This window comes from Physella acuta, unplaced genomic scaffold (assembly GCF_028476545.2).
Source record: "Physella acuta isolate Inbredline_101_S28 unplaced genomic scaffold, ASM2847654v3 ptg000243l, whole genome shotgun sequence".
Taxonomy (NCBI): Eukaryota; Metazoa; Mollusca; class Gastropoda; family Physidae; genus Physella; species Physella acuta.
The window spans coordinates 960,798-980,841 of record NW_026731762.1 but is presented as its reverse complement, the minus strand read 5'-3'; the positions used below and the strand labels follow the sequence as shown (position 1 = coordinate 980,841).

The 20,044-nt window shown below is 37.2% G+C and overlaps 1 protein-coding gene across 1 annotated transcript in view; it reads left to right on the top strand.

Annotated features, from left to right (window-relative positions):
- Positions 1 to 1,569: 1,569 nt before the first annotated feature.
- The window catches only part of LOC131938416 (uncharacterized), a 56,270-nt gene continuing 37,795 nt past the window's right edge, over positions 1,570 to 20,044 (top strand). Inside the window, exon 1 of the mRNA XM_059296430.1 lies at positions 1,570 to 1,765. The gene's annotated coding sequence lies outside the window, so the exon portion shown is untranslated. The remainder of the gene's footprint in view (positions 1,766 to 20,044) is intronic.

The following is a 20,044-nucleotide window of genomic DNA, read 5'->3' as shown; positions in this document are numbered from 1 at the left end:
TGTACTACAAAACCACGAGTCAAGTTTTAACCGCAAGCAAACCTAATGAATTAGTAAGTACAGACACTATTCTCAAAATGACGTGGTTTGTATACAACATTCGGCAAATGGTCCGTACACAAAATATTCGCCAACTGACGTGCGCGTACTGAACCAGTTAGCCAAATAAAAGGGTCCGTACACAACACATTCGCCAAATGACATGGCCCGTACACAACACATTCGCCAAATGAAATGGTCCGTACACAACACATTCAACAGATGATGTGGCCCGTACACAACACATTCGCCAAATGACATGGCCCGTACACAACACATTCAACAGATGATGTGGCCCGTTCACAACACATTCTCCAAATGACATGATCCGTACACAACACATTCGCCAAATGACATGGTCCGTACACAACACATTCGCCAAATGACATGGTCCGTACACAACACATTCAACAGATGATGTGGCCCGTACACAACACATTCGCCAAATGACATGGCCCGTACACAACACATTCGCTAAATGAAATGATCCGTACACAACACATTCGCCGAATGACATGGTCCGTACACAACACATTCGCTAAATGAAATGATCCGTACACAACACATTCGCCGAATGACATGGTCCGTACACAACACATTCGCCAAATGACATGGTCCGTACACAACACATTCGCCAAATGACATGGTCCGTACACAATACATTCGCCAAATGACATGGTCCGTACACAACACATTCGCCAAATGACATGGTCCGTACACAACACATTCGCCAAATGACATGGTCCGTACACAACACATTCGCCAAATGACATGGTCCGTACATTTTACAACAAAGTCACTAACATAGAAGATAAAAACATATTAGTCGAGAGTAGGGAACATTTGTATTTATTGTTAAAGATATCTGAAAAGGCTCTATTCCTATTTTTAGTATAGATGTTTACATGTTTGCCAGTTAAACTGAGATCCATGACTGTCCACTTAAAAAAAATGTCCCTATTAATCACGTCTTTATAATTAACAACGGAATCCGTGATTTTATGTTAGTTTAAGCAGCAGTGTTTACTTGAGCAAAATTCAACAACAAATACATTGTAGTGTGTCCTTGTTTGATCGTGTACAAGTACTGAGTACTTATTTACTATGTACGTGTTTTAGATTGTGAACACTTGTTCATGTTAAATTGTGCTTCATCCAGTGTGTACTAGCATTGTGCACAGTACCCCTTTGATCTGTTTTCCAAAATGGACACAGTTCGGTGTGAATATATTGATGTGCTTACATGTTTCGTGTGTGCACAGTGTGAACCACCAGTGTGTACCTGTTGCTGTATGTACACGTATCAGTGTGGTGTACACACAAGTCACACTCGGACATGGGTTGTACAGTTCTGGCAAGAAGCTGCAAAACCCTAAACAAGGTAAACAAGCGGTCTCGGCTAACCCAATCAATACCAACAGTGGACCTGACGACATATACGTATTGATCAGCTGCCAGAGCGGGGGCTCGGATCGATGCGTTTTAGGTCAGGAATCCCGCGGCCCACACGACTTGGCTCACGACGGCCCTAACCCTCCCACACCGCGGCTCCGGGTAGGATTGGCGGTATCGGATTTGGTGGGTCATTTCGAGGTTTATCCGCGTCACTACACGATCGGCGGCAGATGAGTTGTTAGGTCTCGCAGGGGCAAGGCAGTACTAGGAACTCGTGGTCAAAGTCGGAGGAGGTTCACTCGAGGACTAACAGCGAGGGCAAAGTGTAAAGGTCAGTGGGGTTAAATGTCACGTGTGAACTGGTGATGTCACGTGTTAACGGTTGCTGTCATATGTAGATCAATAGTCGATGTCATTGGCTAATTTTACCCCCCCCCCCCCCCATCAAAGTCATATGTTACTGTTAATATGTTACCTGTTAATCTCACCTGTAGCTCACCTGTTGGTGCTAAGTGTTGCCTGCTGGTGTCAAGTGTTACTTGTTCTTGTTGATGTCATGTGTAACTCACCTGTTGATGTCATGTGTAACTCACCTGTTGATGTCATGTGTAACTCACCTGTTGATGTCATGTGTAACTCACCTGTTGATGTCATGTGTAACTCACCTATTAATGTCACTTATCACCTGTTGACGTCATGTGTATATTACCTGTTGGTGTCATGTGTCAGCTGTTAATATCATATATTACCAGTTAATGTCATACATTACTTGTTGAAGTCACTTGTCCACGGAACAACTTCACACACTTGTTTAAAAAACTTCACTGCCTTTAATGTACTCAATAAGATTATTTTTTACTACGAGGGTTGGTGCCTGAGTCCTTTAGTAGTTTACCATATTTTCATGAATGGTTGTGTTTGCGATAGTGATAATTAGCAATGTTAACATGTCATATTAAACATGAAACACTTGATAAAATATCTTAGTCTTGTTTATCATATGCATCAATCATCTACGACTGTGTGTAGATCCATGTATCTTTAAAAAAAACACTAGTATTTAGGTAGCAATCGCTATACTTATCACTTTTATGTAGAAACGTCTCCAATCATATCAAGTTAGTATATGTGTTATATTATTGATTTTTGTCTTTGTGAAATTTTCTCTTTTGGATATTTTTAGACATTTTCCCATGATGTATTATGCAATACCCCCCACCCCCTTTTCACACCCCATTTAGGGGAGATCACTCCTCCTTTATTAAAATGTTAAATTGAATCTTTCTAATATAAAAACTACTCCTTTTCCTTATATTCTCTATGTCTACACACAAGGTAAAAAAAACTCCTTACTCCAAATGTCACAACGTTTATTAATTCAATTTTTAAAAATTGTTTTTTTTTACATTCAAAATACTAATTTATTTAAATTTGACGAAACATTCCCGTGATTTTGTAAATACGAAAATGCGTTCTAAAAACGCAAAATGCTGATTTTAAATGGGCGCTCCTCTTGAATAATCCCAATTAGGATTTGTAAAGTGACAGTTAGGGCAGTCCTTGTGTCTGTCTCCCTTCAGTTTGGTAAGGAGATGATCAGGGGAACTGGGAGGGGGGTTAAAAGGTCACGTGAGAGTAGGAATAAACAGCGGGGCCATGTCGGTTAGGGTGGAGTGTGGTGATGGGCAGTAGATGGGGCATCGTTTTTTTGCTGGATATAAGCTATTTTTTGGTGGGCCATCAGTTATTTTAGGTAGTCAGTCAGTATCAAATTGGGTAGATTTTTATGCATTAGTTTAAGACAGTAATGACATTAATGTATGAGCGTCGGTTGGTTCTGGCTCGGATGTCAGTCTAGAATGTGGGTCTCTGTCTAAAGCATCAGTATTAGAGCATATTGAAATCACTTAGCCTTCTTTGGGGCATGAGTTAGTCTTCATTAATGCATCAGCTAGCATTCATTGGGGCATCAGCCAGTTTCAAGCAGAGCACCAGAGCATCAACTACATCTTGTTTCCATTTTAGCTCTTGCCCCATCTAGTAGTTGGGGCAAGTCGTAGGTGGATAAATCTAACATAAATTAATAATATATTTATTTATTATAAAAACAAAAACTGCAGAAAGAACACATTTAACACCCCAAGAAAGATGTCTCCACGTCACAATGTCCGCCATTACACAAATAAAATGACCAGCACCACGCCAACCGATCCATTAGTCGGATAAAAACACAAAGTAATACCAATCGTCACGACATAGCGGTTTTAATAATAACAATCGTCACGACACATATATTATATATATATATATATATATATATATATATATATATATATATATATATATGAAGGAAGTACAAAATTTGTACAATATATGTTAAAATAAACCATAATAGACTATAGACCAGCCAAAAGTGAGATAGTTTTAGCACTAGAAAAATTTTCATGTTAGAAAACTTTTCATACAGATATCGATATGGTTGGCAGCCTGTGTTAAACCTCAACTGAAGTGTCACATTGTAAACAACTGAAGGTGATTTCTCTCATCAGGTCTCTCTTTAATTAATTATGTAGCAGGTTAAAACGACTCAAATGAGCGATAGACTGAAATTTGGCTTTTGAAGGCCGGTAACTCTCAAAGCTCACAATCTACTGCGTGTGGGAGGGGACGAGTTACTTTGTTAGATTGTTGCAACGGGTATTAGCTCCCTTTGTTTTCACCACAACGACGGGACTGCGCCCGTTCGTTAGACAGCCATAGCCGTCCTGTGATTTCCCCGGTGTTTCCGTTTGTCGTTCTGTATAACCGGATGTGACGTAATACCAATGTCCCTGAAGCCCACGATCTCGTACTTTTTTTACCCCGGAGTTATCGAACCTGGCAGTTTTATTTTCCTTTTTAATCATCTGTAGATAGCAAAATTGATCACATTTTAATTGTTTTCAAACCTACGCAAGCACATTTTAATTGTAAAATGATGTAGTGTGTCATGTTATTTCAAAAATAGGTTGCTTGGTGTAATATTTCAAGATAGATACTGCTATAAACATGTAGCTTGTTAGGTGGTGGATTTGGTGGTTATTGGTGGATGTGGTGGTTAGTGGTGGATGTGGTGGCTAGTGGTGGATGTGGTGGTTAGTGGTGGATGTGGTGGTTAGTGGTGGATGTGGTGGTTAGTGGTGGATGTGGTGGTTAGTGGTGGATGTGGTGGTTAGTGGTGGATTGGTGGTTAGTGGTGGATGTGGTGGTTAGTAGTGGATGTGGTGGCTAGTGGTGGATGTAGATGGTAGACGTGGGTATGGTTGGTGAAAGTGGATATGATGTTTAGTAGTGGATGCAATGGTTCGCTTTTGATGCGATGGTTAGTATTCGATTTCCAGGTAAAAGTGGATGTTGTGGTTAGAAATGGATGTGATGATAGATGTGGTAGATAAATGTAGATGTGGTAGAATGTGGATGTTAAGGCTAAGCAGATAACGGTTGAGAATTTAGCCATTCTCGGGAAGTCATTCAGATTTGCAGCATATGCATAACTGACAGCCATAACTGACAGCCATAACTGTTGTGTCATCAATTTTTGGTGATCAATTTTAGGCGATCAAATTTAGATGATCAATCATAGCTGATCAATGTTAGGTAACCGTTGCTATTTGAAAAATGTAACCCTTCCCACCTCTGTTATCTGCTTAATCCGCTTTCAGAACAGAAACCGAAACTTGACATAAATCACGATTAGCACGCACGCTACATTTGTAAAATAAAAATCTTACTGGCAAGTAGAAAAATTACCATCACGGATAATCGTAAAATCCTTTAATTATTTAATCCCATCTTTATTTTATCCCCTGCCTTAATCAATTACTCACCTGCTACAACCCACCTCCAACAACCCACATGTAACAACCCACCTCCAACAACCCACCTCCAACAACCCACCTCCAACAACCCACCTCCAACAACCCACCTCCAACAACCCACCTCCAACAACCCACCTCCAACAACCCACCTCCAACAACCCACCTCCAACAACCCACCTCCAACAACCCACCTCCAACAACCCACCTCCAACAACAACCCACCTCCAACAACCCACCTCTAACAACCCACCTCCAACAACCCACCTCCAACAACCCACCTCCAACAACCCACCTCCAACAACCCACCTCCAACAACCCACCTCCAACAACCCACCTCCAACAACAACCCACCTCCAACAACCCACCTCTAACAACCCACCTCCAACAACCCACCTCCAACAACCCACCTCCAACAACCCACCTCCAACAACCCACCTCCAACAACCCACCTCTAACAACCCACCTCCAACAACCCACCTCCAACAACAACCCACCTCCAACAACCCACCTCCAACAACCCACCTCTAACAACCCACCTCCAACAACCCACTCCCAACAACCCACATCCAACACCCCACCTCCAACAACCCACCTCCAACAACCCACTCCCAACAATCCACCTCCAACACCCCACCTCCAACAACCCACCCCCAACAACCCACCTCCAACAACCCACTCCCAACAATCCACCTCCAACACCCCACCTCCAACAACCCACCTCCAACAACAACCCACCTCCAACAACCCACCTCCAACAACCCACCTCCAACACCCCACCTCCAACAACCCACCTCCAACAACCCACCCCCAACAACCCACATCCAACACCCCACCTCCAACAACCCACCTCCAACAACCCACTCCCAACAATCCACCTCCAACACCCCACCTCCAACAACCCACCTCCAACAACCCACTCCCAACAACCCACATCCAACACCCCACCTCCAACAACCCACCTCCAACAACCCACCCCCAACAACCCACATCCAACACCCCACCTCCAACAACCCACCTCCAACAACCCACTCCCAACAACCCACATCCAACACCCCACCTCCAACAACCCACCTCCAACAACCCACCCCCAACAACCCACATCCAACACCCCACCTCCAACAACCCACCTCCAACAACCCACCCCCAACAACCCACCTCCAACAACCCACTTCCAACAACCCACCTCCAAAAACCCACCTCCAACAACCCACCTCCAACAACCCACCTCCAACAACCTACCTCCAACAACCCACCTCCAACAACCCACCTCCAAAAACCCACCTCCGAAAACCCACCTCCAACAACCCACCTCCAACAACCCACCTCCAACAACCCACCTCCTACAACCCACCTCCAACAACCCACCTCCTACATCAAGTTCGCTGTCTTACCGCCATTAACTTCCCGACCAACGCCATCGTTATTTATAATCTCGTCACGTGAGCGATATCCCGGACTCTGGATTGGCGGGTTTTTCCGACGGGATTTTCCGCTGATCTCCTCATCATGGCTTGGTGTAATGTAGTGTCTACGTTTACAACACGTATTAACAGCTGCATCAGTTTGCCATTCTAAAAATAACCATTACGATGCATTGCAATGTTTAAAAAACCTCTACGGGTAGTACCACTTGGCAAGAGGGGTGTTAAGTTTAAGGCAACTGTATAATATAGTTGCTTACGAATAATTGAATTAGAAAATGTTATACATAAAAGTTCACACATAATTATTTTGTATATACAGTTCGAATCGTGTGATTAATTTTAATATAATTACAATACAGAAACAAATACAACTGATGTGGCACCTCTATTTAAATTTACTTATGAGCAAACTGCGTAGTGGTGGGGAAATTTTGACAAGGTCAACAACGTCATCACGATGAAGTAGTAGTATTCTTACAGTTTGGGCGATAGTGATTACGATTACAACCCCCCTCCCCCATGGACCCCTCTGTAAAAAAATATTGTCATAATACCACTGCTAATTATTTAAATCTATTTCTGTAATATGTATTTGTGTAATATATATTTGTGTAATATATATGTATGTTTAGAACAGTCATCTAAAAACTGACGCTATGTTCATTCTGAATTGGTTATCTCCCCCCCACCCGCCCCCACACACACCTCACCACCGTAATTGTGTAGAGCGACATTAATATCACACCTTGGTATACACTGGGTTGGATAATTGACCTAAAGTGACCGGACAGTGGTGAATGAAGTTGAACCCCCCCCCCCCCCAACCCACCCCGAACTGATCTGTTAAGTACATTTAGAAAAACGCGTAATGATGTACCAAAGTACCATGCTGCCAGAAAATTAGCTTTTTAAACGTAAAACTCTGTGAATATTGTTTTTGCAATTACCAGTAAAAAGGTGTGTGATCAATACAGTGATCTAACCCATACCTATCAATATGTTAAAAAATGATCTTTAAAGAACACAAAGAAGCTGTAGTTAATTAAAAATATATGATCTGAACTAAAAGACCAAAATATGGTTAAATATAGGCTGTTTTTCTAATCCATCGAAAAGCGTGGTTTTATACCAACTTTTATTTAAAAAAAACTTTCATTATGCTATAATACTTTAGTATTTATGATGACGATATATTAAATTCTGATTATAGACAAAAACACTTTGTAAACACGAATAGTGTTAAACAATTTCATTATATTCTAAAGAAATTATTTATTTGTTTTGACATTTATAATTAAATGTGTAGATATATACATATTTATATTAAGATAGTGATTATTTCCCCTATTTCACTAGTCTTAAATAATTTTCCAGGAATTATTATGTAAGAATTTCTTTTTACTAGAATTACAAAACAGATTGTGTTACGTTGTTTTTGGTTGTAGTGTATATATATATATATATATATATATATATATATATATATATATATATATATATATATATATATATATATATATATATATTTTAGATTGATACAATTTTTGTCTTGTCGGCCTACATTGTGTGTTTTTTCTTATTTCTTCTGAGTGCTACTTTCAATTTATTTTACATCATAGCGAAGTAATGACATACAGCTAGTAATTATATATATATATATATATATATATATATATATATATATATATATATATATATATATATATATATATATATAATACACGTATTTAGAACGTGTTAAAAATTCGGCGCCTTTTTTTGCTCTTTTTGCTCCCCCTACAACGAAAACCTGGATACGCCTCTGACGTTATCCACAACCTAATCACATGACTATAAACCATCGAGTTTGGCCCAGTGCGCTAAAGGCATCGAGAAAAAACATTTTTAATGACAAACGCTGTTGTTTGTCATCTCTTCATCAACTTTATCGCACAAAAATCCTTCAGATAGTGTTACACAACCATTTTTTAAATGACATGAAATCGAAGCTTTTTTTTTCCTCGGGAAAATTGTAACTCTAAACTCTAGGTCATTGCCTTGGTTGAAGTAAGCCTGTAAAAAAAGTAAAAGGTTTTACTGTAAATATCTCTGCGTAGATCAAAGTGCTCGCTAAAAAGCAAGGTATTATGGAGAAGAGGTGGTCGGCAGTAATAGGTAGGTTTACTAGTGGGTATTTTTAGGAGTAGGAAGTTGTGGGAGTTTGTAGTTTTAGGAGTAGGAATTTCGACATTTAAAAAAAAAACGGTTAAAGAAAATACCATACTAAAAAAAAAACCCCACTAATTTTAAACCGCATTTTTAATACAAGTCAAGAAAATGTATCAAATTTATACCTAGCGTCTATTTTGTTGCTGAAAAAAAATGCAGCGATTCGCTGAAAGTTTCCGTGAACTGTCACACATTTCCGTGAAGTCGAATCTCCTATTTGCATGTTTATTGGCCAGGGACGACCTTCGCCTCTCATGTTTACGTAATGACCGGACGCTACAGAAAATAAATAAAATATTCCATGAGAGTTTTCTCCCTTATTTTCTCCATGCATTTGTATACATTAATGCCCTTCGTCTTACACTTGAAAAATTACACTGGAAAACAAACTAAGCCCGGCCATTATTATTGTTAATTTTTTTTTAAATGTTAGCCTAAAAATAACAAAAACCAGCAAATAAAAAACAAATACAAAATTAATAAATTAATAGAAAAAATTTAAAAGTCGAAAATAGAAAATACAAACCAACAAATACAAAGTAATAAATAGGACTTTACCATAGTTGCCTACCTGCGTTTCATATGTCGTCAAAATATTCGCGAGGCAAATAATTATTTTCCTTATGGGGATATGCGCGGAAAAAAATCACAAAATTTCTTGTTTTTGGTCATGATCGGTTTCTTGCACTTTTGGATACTTTGTCCATTTTTGTATAAAGAAAATAATAACTTTAAAGAGAAAAAAATATTTTATGTGTTTGAATTACGATTTTTATGACCCTATTAATTAAAAAATAATCAATTTTTCCCAATCTTACAAGCTCTCTATGAAAAGTTTTATATCGGTCATTATATTGTATTTGACATCATTGGAAAGCTGGATTTCTCATGTATTTAATAAACTTAATTTCATACACCTTGGAAACACCCAAAGCTTACAATCGGCTTTGCAGTTTACACAGATATGGTACTTTCCTGACCTAGTTTTCGTTACTTTTGGCTGTTTTTCTCAGTTTGCATGTTTTTAACACTAAAAAGCCTACTACTTTTTTATTTATTAAACAATGCCAACCATATTTTCAGTAATTGTTCTTAATGCAAAAATACAACTTTTGTCACGAGGGAATTGTGATTTCTTTCATAGAAAAAAAGTATTTGGTAATTAATATGCAAATTTTGAAACTTTTGAATACTAAAAAGGGTACGATTTTTTAGACCTTGTAAAATTCTTACTAATAATTATTTCAAAAAGTTGTCGTGACAAAAGTTTTAATATATACTGAAATATAAGCAGTTTAAATTTGATTGCTATAGGTGCATAAATAAAAAAGCCTTAGTATTTTTAAAAGTACCGAAAAATTCAAAATGGCGGAGGTTTTTTGGGTTTCCATGACAACCAAAATTGTTTTCGACTTTTTTTTTGCTGTTTAATACTTACTTTTATATGCCAAATATGATAAAAGTATTCAAAAGGCTTTAGATGTTAAACTGTAAAAAATAGAAAAAAACATAGCATATCCCCTTATTATGTCGCCAAAATATTCGCGAGGCAAATAATTATTTTCCTTTTAGCGTTACCAAAATAGCCGCGAGGCAAACAATTACCTTATAATTTCGCAAATATATTCGCGAGGCAAACAATTACTTTCCTGATAATGTCGCCAAAATATTCGCGAGGCAAACAACTACATCGTGTACCCTCTCCAACACAGGGTACACGGTGACACGGTTGGAACATGCCCTCCAGGGGCGATAATCCATATTATGATTAGCACATCAATATTCCTTAAGGCGTCATCCCACGCCTGCGCCTGCTCGGATCCCACACGTTGACCTTGACATATCGTCTGACAGGCATACGCGGCACCGCTTCCGGAAAGGTCTACACAAAACGTAGGCGGATGCCGCATTACATTACCTTCTGCATCGATATAAAAAAAGACACGTTTCACAAGTAAACATGGAAAATGAGTAGACATGTAATTAAAAAAATTAAGCGTTTGGTGTCCACCCACATAAATGTATGGTCGTTAAAACTATAGTGATATAAATATTTAAAAATTTTTTTTAAAAACAATAGTGCTATAAATATAAAAAAAACTGTAAAACTATACTGTTATAAATATTTTTAAAAAATCTTTAAAATCTATAGTGCTATAAATATTTTTTAAAATGTAAAAAAAAAAACCACTTCGAAACTACATTGTGAAAAATAAAAAGAAAGTGAAACAATGGTGTAAAAAATATAAAGACGTTAAAACAATGGTTTTGTAAATATAAAGAACTTAAATCTATGGTGTCTGTAATATAAAGATGCTAAACATAGAGTTTGTAGCCTCTATAGATAAAAGACCGATGTTAAAAATGAAATAAATCTAGCAGACATAAACATCGTATTTGCTTATATTTGTCTGACCAAAACTTGAAAATATTGATCAAAATTTCGACCACGTCTCGCCAACAGCCGGTCAACGTAGCTACCACTGTGCACTCAAAGCCAATTAGCTGGAGGAAACTTGAAGTCTAAGTCTGACAGTCGAGTGTCAAACTGGCACCAGCGCTGGGCAAACACGCGTCGCCAAGGCAACCACTGTCTGACATTGATTCAGGTGCATGCTGACATGACAAGCCCACTGGCTTAGCAAACTGACACGTCGTAAAATGACGACAGTGACATTTGAAGCTGTCTAATGAGGCTCACGGTTCTCGTGCCGACGGAGAATTAATTAATTGCATTAACTTTTATGTGTAATAGCAGTAATTGAACTACATTGTATTTTTATTGAACGTTTGAATAGTAAACCTTTTATTTAAACAGCCAAACTGACATATTATTTCTTCAGTAAATGTACACCACATACTTGCCAAACTGGCATATTATTTCTTCAGTAAATGTACACCACATACTTACCAAACTGACATATTATTTCTTCAGTAAATGTACACCCCATACTTACCAAACTGACATATTATTTCTTCAGTAAATGTACACACCACATACTTAAAAAACTGGCATATTATTTCTTCAGTAAATGTAAACACCACATACTTAGCAAACTGGCATATTATTTCTTCAGTAAATGTACACCACATACTTGCCAAACTGGCATATTATTTCTTCAGTAAATGTACACACCACATACTTAGCAAACTGACATATTATTTCTTCAGTTAATGTACACCACATACTTGCCAAACTGGCATATTATTTCTTCAGTAAATGTACACACCACATACTTAGCAAACTGGCATATTATTTCTTCAGTTAATGTACACCACATACTTGCCAAACTGGCATATTATTTCTTCAGTAAATGTACACACCACATACTTACCAAACTGGCATATTATTTCTTCAGTAAATGTACACACCACATACTTGCCAAACTGGCATATTATTTCTTCAGTAAATGTACACACCACATACTTGCCAAACTGGCATATTATTTCTTCAATAAATGTATACCACATACTTAGCAAACTGACATATTATTTCTTCAGTAAATGTACACCACATACTTAGCAAACTGACATATTATTTCTTCAGTAAATGTACACCACATACTTGCCAAACTGACATATTATTTCTTCAGTAAATGTACACACCACATACTTAGCAAACTGACATATTATTTCTTCAGTAAATGTACACCACATACTTGTCAAACTGGCATATTATTTCTTCAATAAATGTACACCACATACTTACCAAACTGGCATATTATTTCTTCAGTAAATGTACACTACATACTTGCGAAACAGAGTTTCTTCCAGGCATCTCTTCGGGGGGGGGGGGGGAGATTTTAGCGCCCCGCCCCCCTCCGGGAAAAAAGTTTGGAAGAAACACTGTTGCGAAAACTAACCTATACATTTCTTTAACAAATGGCATAGAGCAACAAATCGAACACTTGTTTCTTAGTGAATAAATAACGTATATGCCTACTTGCCAAAATGGCCAGATATATTTACTGTAAATGGCAACTACATGCCAAATTTTTTTTGTTACAAATTTAGATTAGCTCCGTGTGATGCTTTATACTTTTTGCAACCCTTTACTGCATCCGTTGCCGAGGTGGTTGGTACCTTTTTAGCAGCTTTTTTTTTTCTTCTTGCACGATTTTTAAAACCACGATGATGTAATGATTATGTCATCGTGTGACGTCTGTCGAGGAAATAACCCCCCCCCCCCCCCCGTCAATTGCGTGTGACAGAATATGCTAACATTTATCTTCCCTTTGCAAAACAAGCATTCCTGCATCGACATTTTTGTGCTTGGTTGTCGTTCTTGGTCGAATCGACGTCATACATCACCATAACGAGGCTCTCTTAAAATAAATCGAGAGAGAAAAAACTATTTTTAAAAAAAAAGACATTGTCACCAAACTTAAAATTTATTATACTTTCGACATTGTGCCATAGTAAAGCATGAAAGGTCGAAATAGCAGTTATTTTCAATTTAGTCCATATGAAATTTTTTAGGCTGAAAATATTTCTTTGAAATTATTTTTTTACGCGTATCTTATATCAAAGTATAAATATGCGTGTGTAGCTTTTGATATGTGTGTTCATGTACCTATGTGTGTATCTGCAGTGTTTCTTCCACTTTTTTTTTCTCCCGGGGCACTTGATATTTTCGGGGGGGGGGGGGGGGGTCAACATTTCCGGGGGGGCGGACACTGGTAAAATAATATATGTTTTCTAAATAAATTCCATTTCGTTCGGGGGGGGGGGGGGGGGTAGATGCCTGGAAGAAACTATGTGTATCTGTATGTATGTGAGTGAGCATGTGTGTTTGTATGAATCTATGTGTATGTTTGTGTAAAAGAAGCAGTGGGGGGGGGGGAGAGGAGAACCGCGTCCACCACAACCGGATCTGAATTAGGGAAATTAGAAAACGGAATGTTTTAGGGACGATCGATATTTGATCAGAAAATTCCTCATGATTTGGCCGCCATTGTTGTCCATGTGCCGGCCAGGAAACGAGAGAGACGACGGGAATTTTCAGCTTTTCTTCGCCTCAGTTGTCGGTATCGGCGTGAAAGGATGAAATTTATGGAGAAATGTGATATGTGATACGTAGATTATTACATGTGTGTGGGAGGGGGATTGTGATAGAGTTGATTGGTGTGTAGTGATTGTAACATATTTGAATGATGTGGAGTGATTGTGATAGATTTGAAAGGTGATTGTGATATATTTGAATGATGTGAATTGATTGTGATATATTTAAAGTGTGTGGAGTGCTCAAAGAATGAATCCCTACACCTGTTTGCTTAAAGAATGAATCCCTACACGTTTGCTTAAAGAATGAACCCCTACACCTGTTTGTTTAAAGAATGAATCCCTACATACTTTTGCTTAAAGAATGAATCCCTACATACATTTGTTTAAAGAATGAATCCCTACACCTGTTTGCTTAAAGAATGAATCCCTACATACATTTGCTTAAAGAATGAATCACTACGTCTGTTTGCTTAAAGAATGAATCCCTACATACATTTGTTTAAAGAATGAATCCCTACACCTGTTTGCTTAAAGAATGAATCCCTACATACTTTTGTTTAAAGAATGAATCCCTACATACTTTTGTTTAAAGAATGAATCCCTACATACTTTTGTTTAAAGAATGAATCATTACACCTGTTTGCTTAAAGAATGAATCCCTACACCTGGTTGCTAGGAGACGAATCCATCCTTACACCTGCTAGTTCCTAAGCTGATGGTATGTAAGTTGAGATTGTATGAGAGATAGAGATTTTATGAGAAATGAGATTGTATGAGACATGAAACTACAAGAGACATGAGACTGTATAAGACATGGTAATATATTATGATACACGAAATTTTATCAGAGATTAGACTGTAAGTTTCCAGAAAGAATCTATGAATGAACATAGAAGGATTATATTTCTCCTTAGCGTATAGAATAATGAAATGCAGAGGGATTAAAGGATTAGTCTTTAGGATTTATAAAATAAAAACATGGAATAAAAAAATCAATGGAATTTATTATTTTCATTTCGGCAAAGTTTATCTGGTTGTGTTATAAATGTTGAAAGAAACATTTTTAAATTCATCTTTTTCAATTAAAAAAAATAACTTTAAAAAACCAAAATGAATATTGTAATGGGGTAAATGTAACATTAAAAACGTCAGATTAAATTGGAGTTTCACAGTAGTGACCTTACATTTTTTTTTAATTGGCTAGGGGGAGGGGGTCTGTAAAATTCTGGTGACGTCATTTATGGAACTCCAACTTACTTCTTAAACTTTGAATTATCTATTATAAATAAAATTGAAAATAAAAATATTTAATTAGAAAATAAATGAAATAGCAATTCACTAGCAGAAAAAAATATACCTCAGGGTCAATAACAATGACTGTCCTTTCTTCTTCCGTCTGCCAGTTTGTTTCGTTTCATATTAAAAAAAAGAGTATTTTAAGAAGAACATTTTCTTTTTTTTTTTGTGAAAACCCAAACGTCAGAGAGCGGAATAAAATAGCAAAGCAATTATGGCTAATGGCTGCTGCCGGAAATGGACAGCTATCTTCTAGGAAACTGTGCCTTTCATATTTTTTCGTCATTTTGTTTTTAAAAATAGTGTTATGTTATGTTTTTTTAAAAGAGGAATGGTGTTATCTATTTTTTTTTCTTTTTGAAAGTAGGGCCATGTTATGTTATGTTATGTTTTTGTTTCCTTTTTAAGGTAGAGACGATTTTTTAAAATCGTAAAGTAATGATGTTTATCATTATTCAAAAATATGATCTATTTATGCTTTTTAAAACTTTAATGATTTTATAATTTTATATGTAGGGCTGATTTGGTTGTTTATTTTTCTGTAAATTTTAATAGTTTAAATTATTTTAATACGGATGTTTATAACTCTGAAAGTAGGTTTGTGTTGGCGTTCTCTTTAGGCTCATAGTTAGATTCAAATCATCCGGTCAATACCAATTAGGTTCTGTTTTTAAGTGTAACTCAAACATTTTACTTCACATCTGCTTCAAGTCCGCTCATTCTGTCCAGACACAGTCATGGTAGCACCCACCTGATATGTTTTAAATGTATAGATATCAAGGATCCATGGTATTGTATTAAATGTTGATTTGTCCAAATGTACACATGATATGTTTTAAATGTATGGATATCAAGTATTCATGGTATTATATTGAGAATTGATGTGTACAAAAAAAGTGTACCTGGTATATTTAAAATAAATTAATTTTACGATTTAAAAAAAGCATTATTTATCTATACTGTGATATCTTATTGGACATAGAAGTCAATTCAAATGTACGATCAGAAAAACTGCAGTACAGACCCAGGCGGCGTAAGGATTACACGGGGGCCTTGACCACTCGTGTTCAGCCTGGGGCGCACCAACTGTGCTGTGCCTGGTGCCCACAGACCACTCAGGGGCCGGCGCAGGAATCTATGATTATTTGCCATATTATTTGTACGATTTATTTTCTAAAAGCAATCATTCATGTCAAATGACATTTCCAACGTTAAGCCAGTTTTCCGGAATATTAATTAGAAGCGTTATCTAGACTTTTTTTTCTGTCACATTTTGTTAATGAACCTTTCATACATTAGAACGAAACAGCAAAGATATAATGACTTCAATTTAGGCTGTATGGACGATGTGTCAAAAACTGCAAAACTTGACCATGAAAAAGGATTCAATAAAGCATCTTTCAATACATTTCGATTGACAAATTCGGGCATAAACCTCAGGGGCCAATGCAAGAGCATAGGGGGGGGGGGGCGCTAGATGCTACCCCAAACGTCACTTCCAATATACCCAGCAATCATCCTGACCCATTTGCATATATTACCATCTAGAGTATTGACACGAGACACAGTCAGCATAACCCATTTAACTATCATCACGAGTGACCCAATAAATAGTATCCAATTATAGGATCCTTGTACCACATCAAATAGAACTCAGCGTATTTTTAGTGCTACTTTAGTCGGCCAACTCCCTGTACTAGTCAGATTCAATTTAAAATGGCAACTGGGGAAAAAATAAGGAGGAAATTCGAATTAGAAATATTATTTTTCAGTTGTTTAATGTTTTTCATGTCGTTAAATTACATTAAAAAACAACGCCAAAGTGGCATATATAACATTTTTGTAACAGTTTAAAAAAATGTTTCATGCAGTAATTGAAATATTGAAATATCAAGGTTTTTTTAAAAGTAATGTGTATATCTTATTTCAAAGTTCATTAACATTTGTAGTCCAATAACAGGAGACGTTCAATTTTCCAATTTTTTGCTTTGAAAAAATAAACGACGTAATTAGAACTGAAAAAAGAACATAATCACTTGTCATTAGCAGTTTAATAAAAACATTTTTTAATGTAAAAGACCGAAGTAACAAACGATTTATTAAAACGAATTAAAACTTATTAATATATTGCATACTGAGAAAAACACGGAATATTGTATTAATTTAACCAATGGACCGAAAAAGCTTCAACATATTAAGAGAGTAAGTAGATCGAGTTCAGATACAAGTCAAACACACTACACACTACACATGATGTCCGCAATACCTGACCACTTGGTATGACCACAACAAGAGGTGCGACCCTACAAAATGACCTGGTTGACCATACGGAATGACCTGGTTGACCATACGGAATGACCTGTTCGGCCATACGGAATGACCTCTGGACCAAACTGGGTTCGGCCATACGGAATGATTTGTTCGACCATACGGATTGACCTGTTCGACCAAACTGTGTTCGGCCATACGGAATGACTTGTTCGACCAGACGGAATGACCTCTTCCTACTTACACGCTATCTACACTTCAAAGACCCTAATTGACTTTAAGCGAGGCTTTACTGGCGTTCCACGGCAGCACTTCAATGTACGGCGCCGCACAACAGCGCTATTAAAGACGCTATCTTTACGGACAAGGTTGATCAACAACTCTCGTGATCACGTGATCACAAGGCCGATCGATGCAGCAGACGTGAGAATGTGTTTGTCCATTACGCGATAAAAAAAAAATGTCCAATGTCCTGTTTACTCCAATTTGGTTGGGGCTACAGATTTCTTTTTTTTTTTTTTTTTTTGCATTTTCAGGTTTCTGGGAAATGTCGCTGTTCAATAAACAAAATTGGGATGTGGAGATGTAAATTTATCGGTTGAAAAAGTGTCGTTTCCGTAAAGGTCTCCTCAGTAGTTATCGAATAGCCGTACCCAATTATAATAGAAGATTGAAAAAAAAACAGACTTCAACCCAAAACCTTACTCAAAGTCTTTGCCCAAACCATCATGTTTTAAACATTGCTTCAGTCTGTTTTTAGATGGTATCGCCTAAACCGATATATCAATAAAACCACTTATATCAAAACACGTGACGGTTCTAAGATAAGAACTTGGTTCGTTGGGGCAGATATCAAAAGATAGCGGCACTTGATGTAAAACTTTTATGTTTTGTTAAACGTCTTTAAAAACGTTTAATCAACCGAACGATGCAACATAAAAAGAAATAATTAATTACCGAAGAAACAAGTGGTCTTTGAATTTAATTACGTAACGGTGCAACCTGGGTGGGATTTTTATATTTCAACAAAGGGACGTAATCGAAAAGGCTTCGCTCTCTTTCTTCAAAAAATAAATTTAAGACCACGGAAAGTGTAAAAAATAAAATGTTAATTACATGCAATTGTTTGAGCGATCTCTGCATGTTGTTATTTTTTCGTTCAAACCTCGCATCGTGACGTGATTGTCCGGTCATACGTGACGTGATTGTCCGGTCAAACGTCACGCGATTGTCCGGGCAATCGTCACGCGATTGTCCGACCCTTGAGTCAGACGATTGTCCACTCAGCGTCACGGAGTAAGCTTCAACTCGTGACCTGTAAGCTGTGACCTTGAAGATGAGTGACCACGTGACCTCCTAAAGCCAGGCACGTGCCATCCTGCTCACCCAGGCAGACGTGAGGACTAATCGAGAGGACATCTTATGTGGTCTGAGGCAGATCCGGCCCTCTGGGTCAGTGGGTCACCCTGGACACGTGACCTAATTGACGTCTGTTTCAGCTCACTCGAGTGTGTGCCCCCTGCCCTTGTTGCTATCGGGCCATCTCACCATCGTCTGAACATGAGAAATCAGCGTTAGTGTTCGATATAGCAAGAAAACAGCTTTAGTGTTCGATATAGCAAGAAAGCTTTAGTGTTCTATATAGCAAGAAAGCTTTAGTGTTCGATATGCTGTTCGATATAGCAAGAAAACAGTTTTAGTGTTCTATATTCTATATAGCAAGAAAGCTTTAGTGTTCGATATAGCAAGAAAGCTTTAGTGTTCGATATAGCAAGAAAGCTTTAATGTTCGATATAGCAAGAAAACTTTAGTGTTCGATATGCTGTTCGATATAGCAAGAAAACAGTTTTAGTGTTCTATATTCTATATAGCAAGAAAGCTTTAGTGTTCGATATAGCAAGAAAGCTTTAGTGTTCGATATAGCAAGAAAGCTTTAGTGTTCGATATAGCAAGAAAACTTTAGTGTTCGATATAGCAAGAAAACAGCTTTAGTGTTCGATATAGCAAGAAAACAGCTTCAGTGTTCGATATAGCAAGAAAGCTTTAGTGTTCGATAGAGCAAGAAAACAGCATTATTGTTCGATATAACGACAACAAAAAAATCATGCCTTTAAGAAAAATAAATAATGTTCATATAAAAGATTGGTGATTGGAAAGGTTGGGCATAAGCTTGTTCAATTTATGAAGCAGAAATGTTAAGTGCTGATAGGCATGTTGAGAGCTTTAGACAGAGAATTTTATCGACCCTTGTCAAGTTAATGTCGAATGCCACAAGTGCTGTTTTATTACTTGTCTTATACGAATTTTATTCAAAACATGTTTCTAAAAACTATTTATTTAAACATTGCATTTGTTTGTTTTAATTATCTAGTACGATTAAATTTCTTACAGACTTTTTTGTTTGTTTCTTAAAACGTGTTTTTGTTATATAGATCTATATTGTTAATACATTCGCTTTTTATATTTATTTATGGTCTTAATCTTAATCCAGCTATAAAATACCCAATTAAGACCAGCTTGTAGCATGATTAAAATTAAGAAGAAAAAAAATGT